Source organism: Dromaius novaehollandiae, chromosome 11 (genome assembly GCF_036370855.1).
Source record: "Dromaius novaehollandiae isolate bDroNov1 chromosome 11, bDroNov1.hap1, whole genome shotgun sequence".
NCBI lineage: Eukaryota > Metazoa > Chordata > Aves > Casuariiformes > Dromaiidae > Dromaius > Dromaius novaehollandiae.
The window spans coordinates 2,011,738-2,025,244 of record NC_088108.1 but is presented as its reverse complement, the minus strand read 5'-3'; the positions used below and the strand labels follow the sequence as shown (position 1 = coordinate 2,025,244).

The following is a 13,507-nucleotide window of genomic DNA, read 5'->3' as shown; positions in this document are numbered from 1 at the left end:
ACTGGTGCGGCCCTGTAGCAGCAGTGGGATGCAGCCAGCAGTTCCCAAGGAAGTCCTCCCCTCAAGGAAGTCCTCCCTGCCAAGGAGGGGAGGACTCCAGCCATGGCTCAGCCTGTCCCCACCACCTCTCCCAGCACGCCGAGCAGCTTTGCTTCTCCGCTCAGCGAGGTCTCAGCAGTGAGCCCCATCCTGGCTGGGCTCTGCAAGGCACCCACAGGCATGCCCAGGGTGGCACTGAGGCGTGTGCGTGGCATGGAGAAGCTGCTTGCACCCGCCCCAGCCATCAGACCCTGGGTGCTGGAAGCTAGCAGCCCTCCCGCTTTACCCACCTAGCAGCACTTGCAGCAGCCTGTGGAAGCACCAGCAATGCTGCTTCCACGTCGCTTCTCCCATGCCGGCACGCGCCTGCCCCTGCCTGCTCTGCCCGTGCCCGTCCCCAGCACTGCTGGGGCTCCCTGCCGTGGGGAAGGCTCTCCTTTGCCGCAGGCAGCGCGTGAGGGGCACAAGGGAGCTCAGGCATGGCACGCCAGGAGCTCGGAGGAGCCCGGCAGCCTCCCACCTGCCTGCGGGCAGCCGGCCAGGCCAGGAAAAGCCAGAGATTCCTTAGGCTTTCCCAGCCCAGGAGCCTTTTCCTCCGGCACTAGCTGGCTACAACCCAACCGGGGGTCCTCCCTGGCCTCCTTCTTCCAGGCTAGCATGGGAGGGCTGGGGTCAGGGCCCAGCTGTGCATCTGCTGGCCGCAGACCAAAGTCACCCCTGCCATCGTGCCCAGCGAGGCCGAGCCGGGCCGCGGGGCATCGCTCGCTGGTCTGGCACCCGGCGCGTCAGCATCTTCTCCAGAGCAGGCCAGAAGCTCCCAGGGCAGCCGTGATGCAGCCCAGCACGTTGCCCCCAGGCAGGCTGGCTCCCCCCGGCGTCAGCTCTGGGGGGGCTGTGGGCACGGTGCAGCCCTGGCCACCTGCAACGAGTGGGGCAGAGGGGCTGGGGGGGGCCAAACCTTGGGTGCTTTGGAGGTAGGGGAGCTGGTGGCAGCAGCAGGGCAGGGTGGGGAGGGAAGAAAAGCATCCTGCCGTTGCTGCCACAGCCCTGAGCCAGGGCAGCCCACGAGCCCGGCGCTTGCCTGGGAGCTTGTTCCAGCCAGGGCTGCCGCGGCTGGGGTGCTGCATCCTGCCCCCATCACAGCCCCCCAGCAAAACCGAGCCCTGGGAGCAGCATGGCAGTCTGAGAGGTGATGTGTCTCCTTCCCCCCCCCCCCCCCCCCGCCCCCAGCAGCTGCCAGCCAGGATCACCCCAGTCCTCCGTGCACCCATCCCAGTCCCTCCCACAGGGCTGGGAGCCGCGTGCTCCCGGCGGCCCGGCTCAGCAGCAGGAGCACGCTGGCGTGCGGCCTGGGTGCACGGCCCTCCCCGGTGCTGCGGATGAGCTAATCCAGGCCAGCTGGGCCCAGCCCCACTTCCCCCCCCCCCCGGCCAGCCCCTGCAGCTGGGGCCTTTCCGCTCCACCAAGGCCCCGTTAACCCCCTCCCCGCCAGCCCCCCCATCCCCGCGGGGACCAGTCCGGAAGGGATGAGGAGGGGATGCCGGAGCGGGACAGAGCAGCAAGGCGCTCGTCCCCGCCAGCCCGGGGAGCCAAGGCGGCCCCCACGGCGCAGCTCCCAGCCCCACGGTGCAGAGCCATGGCCGGGTGCTGGGCTCGTCACCACGGCAGCTCAGGGACAGCAGGAGCACCCGCGCCCCGGCCTCGATTTAGAAACTGCCTTACGCACGTGCCGAGCCACGACTCAAGGGATGCGCAGCGGGGCCGAAAAATAATAACAACTTATTGCCGTCGTAACTCTTTATTATAAAGGTATATTTACACCAAACAAATCTTTACAGACACGAGAGACGCAGTGACCAGCAGGGACCGGCGCCGTTCAGAGCAAGGCAGCCCCTTGGGTCCAAGTTAGTGTTTTATACAAAGACTCCTGGCAGCCGTGTGAACCCCACCCCCCACCCCCGGCGTGGCAGCCGGCTCCGCTGCTGCCCCACAGCGGGGCCCAGACCCCCACATAACGCCCCAGCCCCGAGATGGGCATCCCCTCTGCAGACCCGCGCCGAGGCACCGGGCGGCCTCTGATTGCACCCAGGGCAGGGGTGCGCAGGGGTGGCCGGAGCCGGGGAGGGAGGGCAGGCTCAGACACGGTGCAGGATTAGCACCACGACAATAAATAGAACCCCCCGGGACGGGGCTCGTGCCAGGGATGGGGCAGGATGGGCAAGGGCGCTCACAGCCCCCCCGGCGGAGAGCTCCTCCACCCAACGAAGTGCCTGGTGCAAAGGTGCCCGCAGCTCCCGCCATCTCTCAGCATCGCTCCTGCCCCCTCCGAGAGACAGGGGCCAGAGGCCCCGGTGACGGGCTGCATCGGGGACGCCCTCTCACCCAGCCCCTGGGACAGCCCCAAGAGGCAGCGAGGGGAGGTGCCGAGGCGGCTGCAGCGCCAGACAGCCGTAGGACGCGGTGCCACCGGGGACAGTGAGACGGAGGAGGTGACATGAGGCGAGGGCTCGCAGGCGGGGCCCAGCACTCGAAGACAAGCGGGCCGGGCTATGAAGCAGAGAAGATGACAGGGACGTGTCCCCTAAGGGGTGGTGGAAACCCTGAAACAGAAGCAAAAGCAGGTATCAATGGGTGCCCTCCCAGCACCATCGCTAGCATCCCCGCATCCCACCCGGGTGCCCCCCCCAGCCCTGTGCCACGGGCAGCCAGGCCCCGCACCGCCCAGCCGTGCCCTCACCTGCGTCAGAAGGGCATGGGCCCCTTGTGGGAGAGCCGGGGCCGGGGCCGGCGGTACCTCCGCCAGCCGCCCACCCGCTGGCCGGCCCCGCGCCGGGCGCCCCGTGGCTGCACCAAGTTCCGGATGAGGCCCTCCTCTGGATCCTTCCCATCCAGCGCCTGAGCCAGCGGCCCTGGGGACGGCAAGAAGAGCATTAGCCAGGGGGGCGGCGTTGGCGGGTGTCCCCGCTCCTCCTGCGGGATGGGGCCTCCGCGGGGCTCGCGTCCCTCCGCCCTACAGCCCCTCGCCTCCGGCGCTCGGGGGCCGGGACCCAGCTCCGCAGGGCTCCCGGTTCAGCCGCGGCCACAGGCTGCCCTGGCTGGAGGCAGGCAGCGCCCTTGGCAGCACAGCCCATTTCCTGAATTACCCCCAGCAGGAGCCATTCGCCTGCCGAGTGCTTCCTGAGCCGAGCCAGCCAGGCCACCTGCACGGACACCGCACGGAGCACGGCCACCTTGCGCAGCCGCTGCCAGCGGCCGCTCCGGAGGGCACGGAGCAGCCCGTGCCTCGGGCTCCGGAGCCCGGCTGCCTCCCGGCACCCACCCCAAACCTGCCGGGCTCCCTGCAGATCCCCAGCTTCCTCTTCACCCCCAGCGAGGGGCACAGGCCAAAGCGGACACGTCACACCTCTGCTCTTCAGCTCCTCTTCTACCCCGGGCAGCACCCATCTCCCTGCATCCTGCAGCCCCCCACGCCACAGCAGCTCACGAGTTGCGTGCTCCAGCGCCAGCACGCAGGTCCCAGCGCTACTTGTCCTGCAGCCAGCACCCAGGTCCCAGCGGCCTGCCCAGCCCACCGAGCTGGGATGCTCCAGCAACCCCAGAGGATGGGCAGCCCAGCCCTGCAGGGGGGCCATGCTCTCGCTGGCTCCCAGCCGGCAGGGCAGCACAGGAGGCCTCAGTGGTTGCACAGTGATGCCAGCTGTGCCCCCTCCCCATCCCAGAGCATCTCTGCCCCACTCAGACTCCAACCCAGGGAGAAGGCTGAACTCCCCCTATACCCTGTACTGGTGGTAGGGCCCCCATAGCCCCATCTCCAGCTGCCACAGCCCTGGCTGTGCCCCACACCGGGCTGTCACCCAAGGTGGTTGCACCAGGCGAGCCATTCCCCAGCTCCCCAGGGCAGAGATGGCTCTCCAGCCTTCCCCGGGCTTTTACTTCGCTCTGCTGTCCGGATGGACAGGGTGAGGTTTGTTACCACCATGAAAAGCGCTTTGTCCATGCCAGGCAGAGGGGGCAGGAAGAGCAGCGATTCCCTGTCAACACGGGCACCATCGCAGAGGTGCCGGGCGACCCCGAGTGCCGCGAGGCCAATGTGACGCCGAGCCCCGTTTGCGGCCCCTCTTCCCCGAGACCCAGCTTGGTCCCTGCCGGTCCCCCAGCGCAGCCTGAGCCGGGCACCTCCGCGGTGTCACCTGCACACTAGTGCCAAAATCCCGCCGGGTCCTGCCCCATGGCAGGTCGCGGGGCCCCGGGCTGCAGCGGGCACCGGGTGCGCAGGGCACCGGGGGCTCGCAGCAGGCACCGGCCGCTCCAGCCCCGCACGGCCCCGGCCCGGCCCCCCGCCCCCGCCCGCACTCACCCGCGGAGCCGGCGGCCAGGGCGAGCCAGAGCAGGAGCAGCGCCAGCAGCCAGCGCCGCGCAGCCATGGTCCGCCGGGGCGCGGCGGCGGCGGCGGTGGCGGTGGCGGCCCCGCTGCGGGCCGCCGCATTTGTAGGCGGCGAGAGCCTGGCCCGGCCCCGCCGCCCGCCCGGTCATGTGGGCGCCGGCCCGGGGGGGCTCGGCCGCCCGCCCCGCTCCGCCCCGCTCCGCCCCGGCACTGCGCCAGCCCGGTGCCCCGGCATCCCCCCGCCCCCAGCCCGGCCTGGCACCCCAGGCCCCCCCTGCCCGAGGGTGCCGGGTGCCCCTGCCGGGCGGCCCCCAGGACCGCGCGGTCCCCTCGGCCGGGCCCCGGGCCGCAGCGCCGCCGCCGCGGGGCGAGGGGCGGGGAGCGCGGGGCCGCTCGCCCGGCCGGGCAGCGCGGTACGGCCGGGAGCGCGGCGGCGTGGCGGGCGCCGCGGCACGCGCGGGGCGGCGGCGGGAGGGGGGGCGCGGGGGCCGCCGGGCGCCCCGACGCCGCGCTCCCGGCAGCCGCGAGCCCCGAGGGAGCGCGCAGGGGCCGGGGGGCCCGAGCGGCAGCCCGGCAGCGAGCCCGCGGCCCTGGCCCGGCTCTGCCGCGAGCTCCGTCCCGTCTGCAGCGGGGCGGCGCGGCGGTGTGGGGGCGGCAGGGCTGGGGGGCTGGGGGGGGGCAGCCAGGGTGTGTGTGGGGCGGTGTGTGGGGAGGTATGGATGGGGGTTTTGGGGGGGGCAGCCAGGGTGTGTGTGGGGCGGTGTGTGGGGAGGTATGGATGGGGGGGGCTGTGTGGGAGCAGCCAGGGTGTGGGGCCCCTGCGTGTGGGGCAGTGTGGGTGTGTGGGGGGCTGTGTGGAGGGCAGTATGGATGGGAGGGCTCTGTGGGGGGCAGCCAGGGTGTGGGGAGCCTGCATGTGGGGCAGTGCGGGTGTGTGGGGGGCTGCGCGTGGCACAGTCAGGGTATGTCGGGCTGTGTGGAGGGCACTATGGATGGAGGGGGCTGGGCGGGGGGCGGGGGGGCAGCCAGGGTGTGTGTAGGGCTGTGGGGGGGGCAGTATGGATGGGGGGCTCTGTGGGGGGCAGCGAGCGTGTGAGGAACCTGCATGTGGGGCAGCATGGGGGCGGGGGGCTGCACGTGGCACAGTCAGGGTATGTGGGGCTGTTTGTGGGGTCTATGTGAGGGGCAGTAGGGGTGGGGGGATCTGTGTGGGGGCAGTTGGGGTGGGGGGGTTATGGGGGCGCAGTGTGGGGGGCAGTTGGGGTATGGGACTATGTTGGTAGTAGGGGTGGGGGGCTATGTTTGGGGCAGTATGGGTGGGGGGGCTGCATGTGGCACAGGGTGTGGAGGGCAGTATGTGGGGGATCTGTGTGGGGCAGTCGGTGTGTGTGGGGCTGTGGGGGGGCAGTGTGGTGGGCAGCGTGTGGGGCAGTCAGCTTGTGGGACTATGTTGGGGGCAGTGGGGGTGGGGGGCTGTGGGGGGGGCAGTCGGGGTGTATGTGGGGCTGCACATGGGGCAGTTGGGGTGTGGGGGGGCAGTAGGGGTGTGTGAGGGGTAGTCAAGGTGTGGGGGGCAGTATGTGAGGGGATGCATGTGGGGCAGTCGGGGTGTGGGGGGCTGTGGGGGGCAGTATGTGGGGAGTCTGTGTGTGGGGCACTCAGGTCGTGTGGGGGGTCTGGGTGGGGGGCAGCCACGGTGTATGTGGGGCTACGTGTGGGGGGCAGTAGGGGTGTGGGGGGCTGTATGTGGGGCAGTATGGATGTAGGGGGTGTCTGTGGGGGGCAGTCAGGGTGTGGGACTATGTTGGGGGCAGTAGGGGTATGTGAGACTACATGTGGCACAGTGTGGGGGGGCAGTACGGGTGGGGGGGCATTTGGGGTGGGGGCAGTGGGGGTGGGGGGTCTAGGCACATGTTTGGGGAAGTAGGGGTGGGGGGGCTACATGTGGGGCAGTTGGGGTGTGGGGGTTGGGGGGGCAGTACAGGTGGGGGGCTGCATGTGGCAAAGTCAGGGTGTGGGGGGCTGTGTGGGGGGCAGCATGTGGGGGGGAGTGGGGCAGCAGTATGGGTGTGTGGGGCATTCGGGGTGGGGGGCTGTGTGGGGGGCAGTATGGTTGCGGGGGGGCTGCGTGTGTCACAGTATGTGAGGCTGTGTGGGGGGCAGTATGTGGGGGGGTCTGCGGGGGGGCAGTCGGGATGGGAGGGTCTGTGTGTGGCAGTGTGGGGGGCAGTCGGGGTGTGGGACTATGTTGGGGGCAGTAAGGGTGGGGGGGCTGTGGGGGGGCAGCAAGGCTGTGTGTGAAGCTGCATGTGACAGTATGTGGGGGGGTAGGGAGGCAGTATGGGAGTGGGGGGCATCTGGGGTGGGGGGCTAGGCACACACATGTTTGGGGCACTAGGGGTGGGGGGCTGCATGTGGGGCAGTCGAGGTGTGGGGAGCTGCATGTGACGAAGTCAGAGTGTGTGGGGCTGTGGGGGGGGCAGCATGTGGGGGGAGCAGTATGGGTGTGTGGGGTATTCGGGGTGGGGGGGCTGTGGGGGGGCAGTACGGGTGCGTGTGGGGGCTGTGGGGGGGGCAGTGGGGGTGGGGGATCTGTATTTGGGGTGTGGGGGGTCTGTGTGTGGCAGTGTGTGGGGCAGTCGGGGTGTAGGACTATGCTGGGGGCAGTAGGGGTGGGGGGCTGCGTGGGGGGCAGTCAGGGTGTGTGAGGGGCTGCACGAGGGGCAGTTGGGGTGTGTGAGGGGCAGTCGGGGTGGGGGGGCAGTACATGTGGGGGGGGCTGCAAGGTGTGGCGCAAGGTGTGGGGGGTGAGTGGGGGGCAGTAAGGGTGAGTGGGGCTGTAGGGGGGCAGTTGGGGTGTAGGGAGCCGGGGGGGGGCAGTATGGGTGTGGGGGGCCGTCGGGTCCCTCTGGCGGGGCTCTGCCCAGAGCCGAGCCCTCCTGCCCCACAGCACGGCCTGTGGCAGCAGCTCGCCAGGCCGCAGGGCACCGGAACGGGCCCCGCGCCGGCGCTGGCAGCCCGTAGCCGCGCGCCGGCCGCGTGCGAGCGCCCGCCGAGGCCGCCCCCGCGCGCCCGCCCTCAGCGCAGCCCAGCTCCGGCGGGAACCGCCCGCCGCCGGCGACGTCGAGCCGCGCGCCGCGGCCGGCCCCGCTTGCTCCGGTGCCTTTCACAGCGTGCCGAGGGGCCGCGGCCCGCTCGCGCCGGCGCGGGGGGCTTCTCCCCGCGTTCCCTCGGCGCCGCTTCCGCATTCCTGCGGCCCGGGCCCTCGCTGCCGCTTGCATCCTGTTTGCCGGAGCGCCTCGCCCGGGCCTGAGTCACCGATGGCTTCTGCAGGTGGCGGAAGGCTAACAATAGCCCACAAAGGGAGGATGTCTCCCCTCCGCGCGCCCCCCGACGCCTCCCCGACGGGTCTTCGAGGAAACTGCCAGCGGCGGAGCGGGGCCCCGCCGGACGCGCGCCTTCCGATGAGTTTTGTCCTGTTTACGCTTGTTTGTTTGGAGCGGGGACGGGGGCGGCAGGGCCCGGGCCACCGGCGAGGGCTCAGCGGGTGCTGAGCTGCCACCCTGGCGGCAGGCCTGCAGGGAGGGGGGAGGAAGCCTCGTTAGCACATGTCACTAATTACCAGGATGGAAGTAAAGCTCAGCCTGCCTGTTGCCATGGCGATTGCATTTCACATCATTGAGAAACTTTTGTTGCCGGAACGATTGCAGGCGGCTTTGGGGTGCGTGTGTGCGTGTGTACGTGTGTGCGCACGCGTGCATGTGTGCATGTGCACAGTCCTCCTGGGCTCTGCCCATCCCCACTGCTCTGGGCTGCTGGGAGCAGGGGATCCCCGCCACCGCCCCGTCCCTCGGCTCACCCGGCCGCACACCGAGCGAGCGAGGGTTGGCGCTGGCTGAAGAGCGGGCCGCATGTTCCCACCTGGGGTGCTGGCAGCCCGAGGTCCTTCGTGACACGAATGTGTCAGGTCTCAGCTCGCCCAGAGGCATGTGAGAGGTCGGGGATGGGGAGCAGCGGGAGGAGGGATGTGGGACCAGCAGGCGTTCCTGCACCTCGGCCCCATGCTCTGGAAGGGCTGTGGCAGGACCAGCCCTGCGGGAGCCAGCCATGAGCCGAGGTTTGATCTGCCGCCCCACAACCGGCAGGAGCGGGGTGTCCCCCCGAAGCGTGGTTGGGAGAGCGTTGTCGCTGGCGTGGTGTGTGGGGGGGGGGACATCCCCTTGCGTCTGTCACCCACAGGGTGGGTCAGGGACCTGGGGGGTAGCGGGGCGAAGGGTCCAGGTGGCTGCACGGCGAGGTCGTGGTGCCACCTCGTGGTGAGCGGGAGCCCAGTGACGCAGCCGGGCTGTCACCGCACAGGCATGCTGCCCGGCCACCTCCAGTCCTGGGCCCAGGCTGCTCCCCAGCCCCAGGGCAGGATGAGGCCGGCCCCACACCGCGGTAGGGCTGCTCCCAGGCCCCACAAGTGCCTGCAAGGAGCGCAGCACAGGGAGCCCTGCATCCCAGCGTGTCTCGTATGCTGCAACGTGGGCACGGACTGGCAACCACGTGCCTGGTACCCTGGAGCCAACTGGTTGGGGTCATGGCAGCGAGCACCATATCTGGAGCTCCTGAGACATTTCCATGGCAATGGAGCGCTCACTTTCGCTCTCCGTCCCTCAGGGCCTTGCACGGAGCTGAGACGTGAAATCCCAGCATCAGTGGCCCAACGCTGAAACCAGCATTCGCAGGGCGAGTGGAGCTCTGGAGCGGGGACAACAGCGAGGAAGAGGCACGTGGCAGTGTGGGAAGGGGCCAGCGTGGCCGGGGAGAAGAGAGCGCTATCCCACATATCCCTTACTGTATTTCTGTGCAGGTGACACAAACCACAGGGACTGTCACCCTGTTTGGTTCAGTGCCTTGCTTTCCCAGGGCTGAAGCCCCGAGATGAGGGAGGTGGGTTTGGCGGGGGAAGGGTGCTTAGGAGACAGTGAAAAAAAGTGGCACGCTTGACCCAGGGCAGGCAGCTGCCAGGGCCCAGAATGAGGGTGGCCGGTTTTCAGCGTGCATGGGGACGTCCCCGCAGCGAGGGAGACAAGGGTTTTCTCTCTCAGCTTCTGCCCGCAGCTGGCAGATGTGGCGGCGGGGCACAGGCGTGTGGCTGCACCCACGGGGGTGGGACGGCAGGGAGATGGGCAGCCCCACCTCAGTGCTTTCCCAGGAAAGCTCCCCTCACCTGCTGGACGCCGGCTCTTCTCTGAGCCACACAAGATGGGGCTCCATCTCCCAAATCCCTTCGACGGCAGGGAAGGGTTTGCAGATGTTTCTTCTTGGCCTGCAGCAGGAACATCACCCTGCCAAGCGCCCGACTGCCAAAGGGGGCATTTTCCCTCGTGCTCCAGCTCTTCACACTGCCTCTCACTTGGGCAGACCATGCTGTACGTGCACCTTGGCTGGGCACCAACTCCTCCAGCACCCACCAGAGCCCACCAGCCCAGGCGACCCCGAGGGGGGCGGAGGTCAGCCAGCAAGTGCCAGGCTCACAGTTGTGCCAGGTTCATGGTTGCTACGGCTCCTTGGACCTGTGGGGCTCTCAGCACCACAGAGCGGGGCCGGGAGACAAGGCCAGGGTGGCCATGGTGCTGAGCCATGCGTGTCTTGGTGTTTGGCAGGCGCCGTAGTGGCCATTCCCATGCTTGGCCTCCACTCAGCAGGCTCGTGCTCGTGCTCGCTGTCCTGGCGCCGCAAGCTTCTCCACCCCGAGGAACAAGACCAGTTGCCCCACAGCCCAACATCTGGAGAGGCAGGCTGTGCTATTTCCATTAGCGTTGTCATCTGCACATCAAAGCCAACAGCTGGCGGGGCTGTTTGGCAGGGATGGATGTGCTGGCTGCCCCAGGCCGATAGAGGCCAGCATGGGAGCTGCTGCCAAGAACACCATTCCCAACGCCCGGCTCAAAGCCACCCTCGGGATGTGGAGCTGGCTGCTGGGATTTCAGGGTCAGCTCCCTTCGGGCAGGGAGATGGGAGGGAAAGGGGCAAGTTGGCCGGTACACATCAGCAAATGCCCCGAGGTACATGCCATTTCCATTAAGAACCTCGAAGGATACTGCAGAAGTGCTGCCACATTAAATGGATTAAAAACTGGCTGTCTGACAGGTCATAAAATGCTATTGCAAACGGGAAGAATCTCCAAGCAGCTCCACTTCTCCCACCCCTGGCCCAACTATTCAACATCACGCCTGTGCCCGGGGGAGGAAGCGGAGAGCTCGTGTGAGATGTGCTGGAGCACGCCAGACCCTGCTGCAGGGACCTGCGGTGGTTGGGAGAGAAGCCTGGTGCTAGAGGTGGCCCCAAGGGAGGTGTCTAGACGGGCAGAAGGTTTGCAGGATGGAGGGAAGGGGGCACCAAAGGGATGGCAGGCTGCAGCAGGGCTGGACCCAGCCTCCCACGGAGCCAGGAGAGTCCAGGAGCCAGCCTGGCTCCTCACCCAAGAAGATAAATTTTCTTGGCTCTGTAGAGGGTTTTGTATCCTCTTGGCTACAGAAGGATCTGAACCTGGGCATCCCCCACCTGCTACAGTGGTGCGGCCCTTGGCTATTGTATATGCATCTATTTGTTTGTAGAGCACTTGTTTATTTACTGTAGGACCTACTGGACCCCCTACTGCTTATACCAGCATAGTGGCTGAGCTACTGGGACTAAGCCTCCAGGTGACACACGCTCTGTGCAGATCCAAGCACCCAGCTTCCTGCCTGCACATCTGGCTCCCAAGCTCCCCATCTTCTCAGTGTCCATGAATGTCCATGTCCTGCCAGGCAGCTCTGCACAGGGCTCTCAAAAAGGGTCCCATTGCCGTGCAACATGTCAGAAGGCTCCTTCCTCCATGCCCACTTGTCCCGTTCTCCAGTGCTCCCAGGAAAGCTGTCTCCAGGAAAGAACTGCCCTCCTTGGGTTCAAGGTTTTTCACTGTCAGCCTCTCTCCGCCTTTTGGATCTGCCTTGCAAGTCATCCAGCACGGGAGCATGCAGAAGGTTTTGCTGCGATGGCACCAAGGTCATCCCACCATTCACCCAGCGCCCGGCAACTGCTGTCAGCCTGCCTCCCTTCCCTGTCCCACATCTCACTCGGTGGTACCTGTAGTTTGTTCTCCTCCAGACCTGTGTTTGTGGTGTGCGTATCTGGCTGCACACCAAGAGCAAGCCCTGGGAAGCACCAGTGGTCGGATGGCTGTGATGGGCAGGTTGTGAAGGTGACGCTGTACTGTGTCCATCTGGCAGTGCAGCCAGCCCGCGAGACATCCCGCACCCCCCTTTGAAAGCTGTCAAAAGCTGCGAGCAGCTTTCCAGTGGGGAGTCCTCTATGCCCACCTGCCTGAACATGGGTGGGCTGGCGCTGTACTCTTTACACAAAGGTCCATGTCTCATCCTGCCACAGGCAGTTCTGCCATCTAGAAGGCCATGGAGACCATGCCAAAGACAGGCCAGCCTGTCCTTCAGCCAAGCTTTCTCTTTAATAATGACAGAGAAGTCATTAATTCTGTTAGAGGAAACGTGTGCAATAAAAGTGCCTGGGCTTGGGATCAAGGCTCTTTTTTACTAATATTGGCTATTTATCAACGTAAAGGGTGCAGCAGTCCTGAGTTCATGGCCCCTTGGCTTGACAGGTCGAAAGGCAGATCCCAGAGAGCTCCATCCTGTGGAAACCACATCTGGCATGGTCCTTGGACGTGGCTGTTGGTCCCTGAGCCATGCGATTGGTATGTGCATATGGTGAGGCACCACTGCCTGCACTGAAAAGCTCAGTCTGTTAGCCAACAAGATGCTCCCGGCCTTCAATATGCTATCACCAAACATGCCTCTGATCTCAGAAGGCCGCTTGATGCTAAAATATTGCCATTGTCCCCTTTACCAGCTTTTCAAACCCTGACACACTAATGCACTCTGAATTGATTACTACTATTACTCCATTAGCAAAACTGTGTGCTCTCACTAGTGTTGAAGTTATTATGCACTTGCATTCAAGCCCTTATGGATATTTGTGCTACCCAGCTACTCTTACCCAGATGTTAGAGTTAGCTTGAAAAGTTCAGCTAGGTCTCTGCAAAGCCCAGTCCCTTTTCCGTATAATGGCAATGGCTAAAAGCCTGAATGCAAACACTGTTTGGAGACCATCGTGAGGTACCATGCCTGCCTGCAGGCTGTCAGGCTCTTGCAGCGAGCAGTCTTGCTGTACGCTGGCAGACACCCAGCACAGTGCGGCTGTGCAGCTCCCAGCTAGCCGTGAGACATGGCTGATGAGCACTCTGCTGACCACATGCTCATCACACGCACAACAAGCACATCGCCTAGCTCTGTGTGCCATCACTGTCCAGAAACGGGTGTCTGCACGTCTCATCCTGCTGTGTATTCCTCTGTGAACCGTCTCTGGCTCTGTCCCTACTCCTGCTCTGCACTGGGACACTGGCTCGCTGCATACCTGGCTGCACGACAGTCACCCCAAAAAGTGTCGTGGGGCCTCATTAAGTCTCCCGAGGCTCTTGTCCTTCTTCCTGGCCTATCACAAATTCCTCCTTCTTCCTAAGACATGACAAGCTGTAGAGTCTTGGTGTTACAGCAAGAAGCTGCTCCAGGCTCCCTGCTCAGGCACGGTGAGAAAGGTTCTCCCGGGTTCTTGTGGGCTGGAAGGCTTTGGCATACAGCATGCTGCGTCTGTGTGCACTGAGCACAGACCTCCTCTTGCTTTGCTTTCCGTCTCACCCAGCCCTGCTGCAATTTTGCAGGCTGTCCCTATTGCAACTGCACAGCCAGGTGTAAAGCACACGGGCTGTGAAACTGTGAGTGTGGCAGAAGTGCACTGATGGGGCTGTTCCTGCCCATCACCAACTCTCCTCTCCTGGCACATTGGTCCTGCGAGATGGGAGCCACCAGGGCCCCGACATACAGCCAGATGACTTGGGGTTATTGCAATTCCCAGCTACTGGGGCCCTGTAAATGCTGTTTATAACAGAAGATCCCTGCTAGGTTTGGCAGCACCACAGCCCACAAGCCAGGGCTGTGATTAGCACAACTGGGTGGGCTGGAGGATGAGAAGATGTGAAAGAAG

General features: G+C 65.8%; 1 long non-coding RNA gene across 1 annotated transcript; it reads left to right on the top strand.

The window, feature by feature from the left end:
* Positions 1–4,623: 4,623 nt before the first annotated feature.
* On the top strand, positions 4,624–8,078 carry LOC135329527 (uncharacterized). The gene is made up of 2 exons (XR_010390959.1): positions 4,624–4,836; positions 7,757–8,078. It is a non-coding gene; the product is annotated as an uncharacterized LOC135329527 (long non-coding RNA).
* Positions 8,079–13,507: the final 5,429 nt, after the last annotated feature.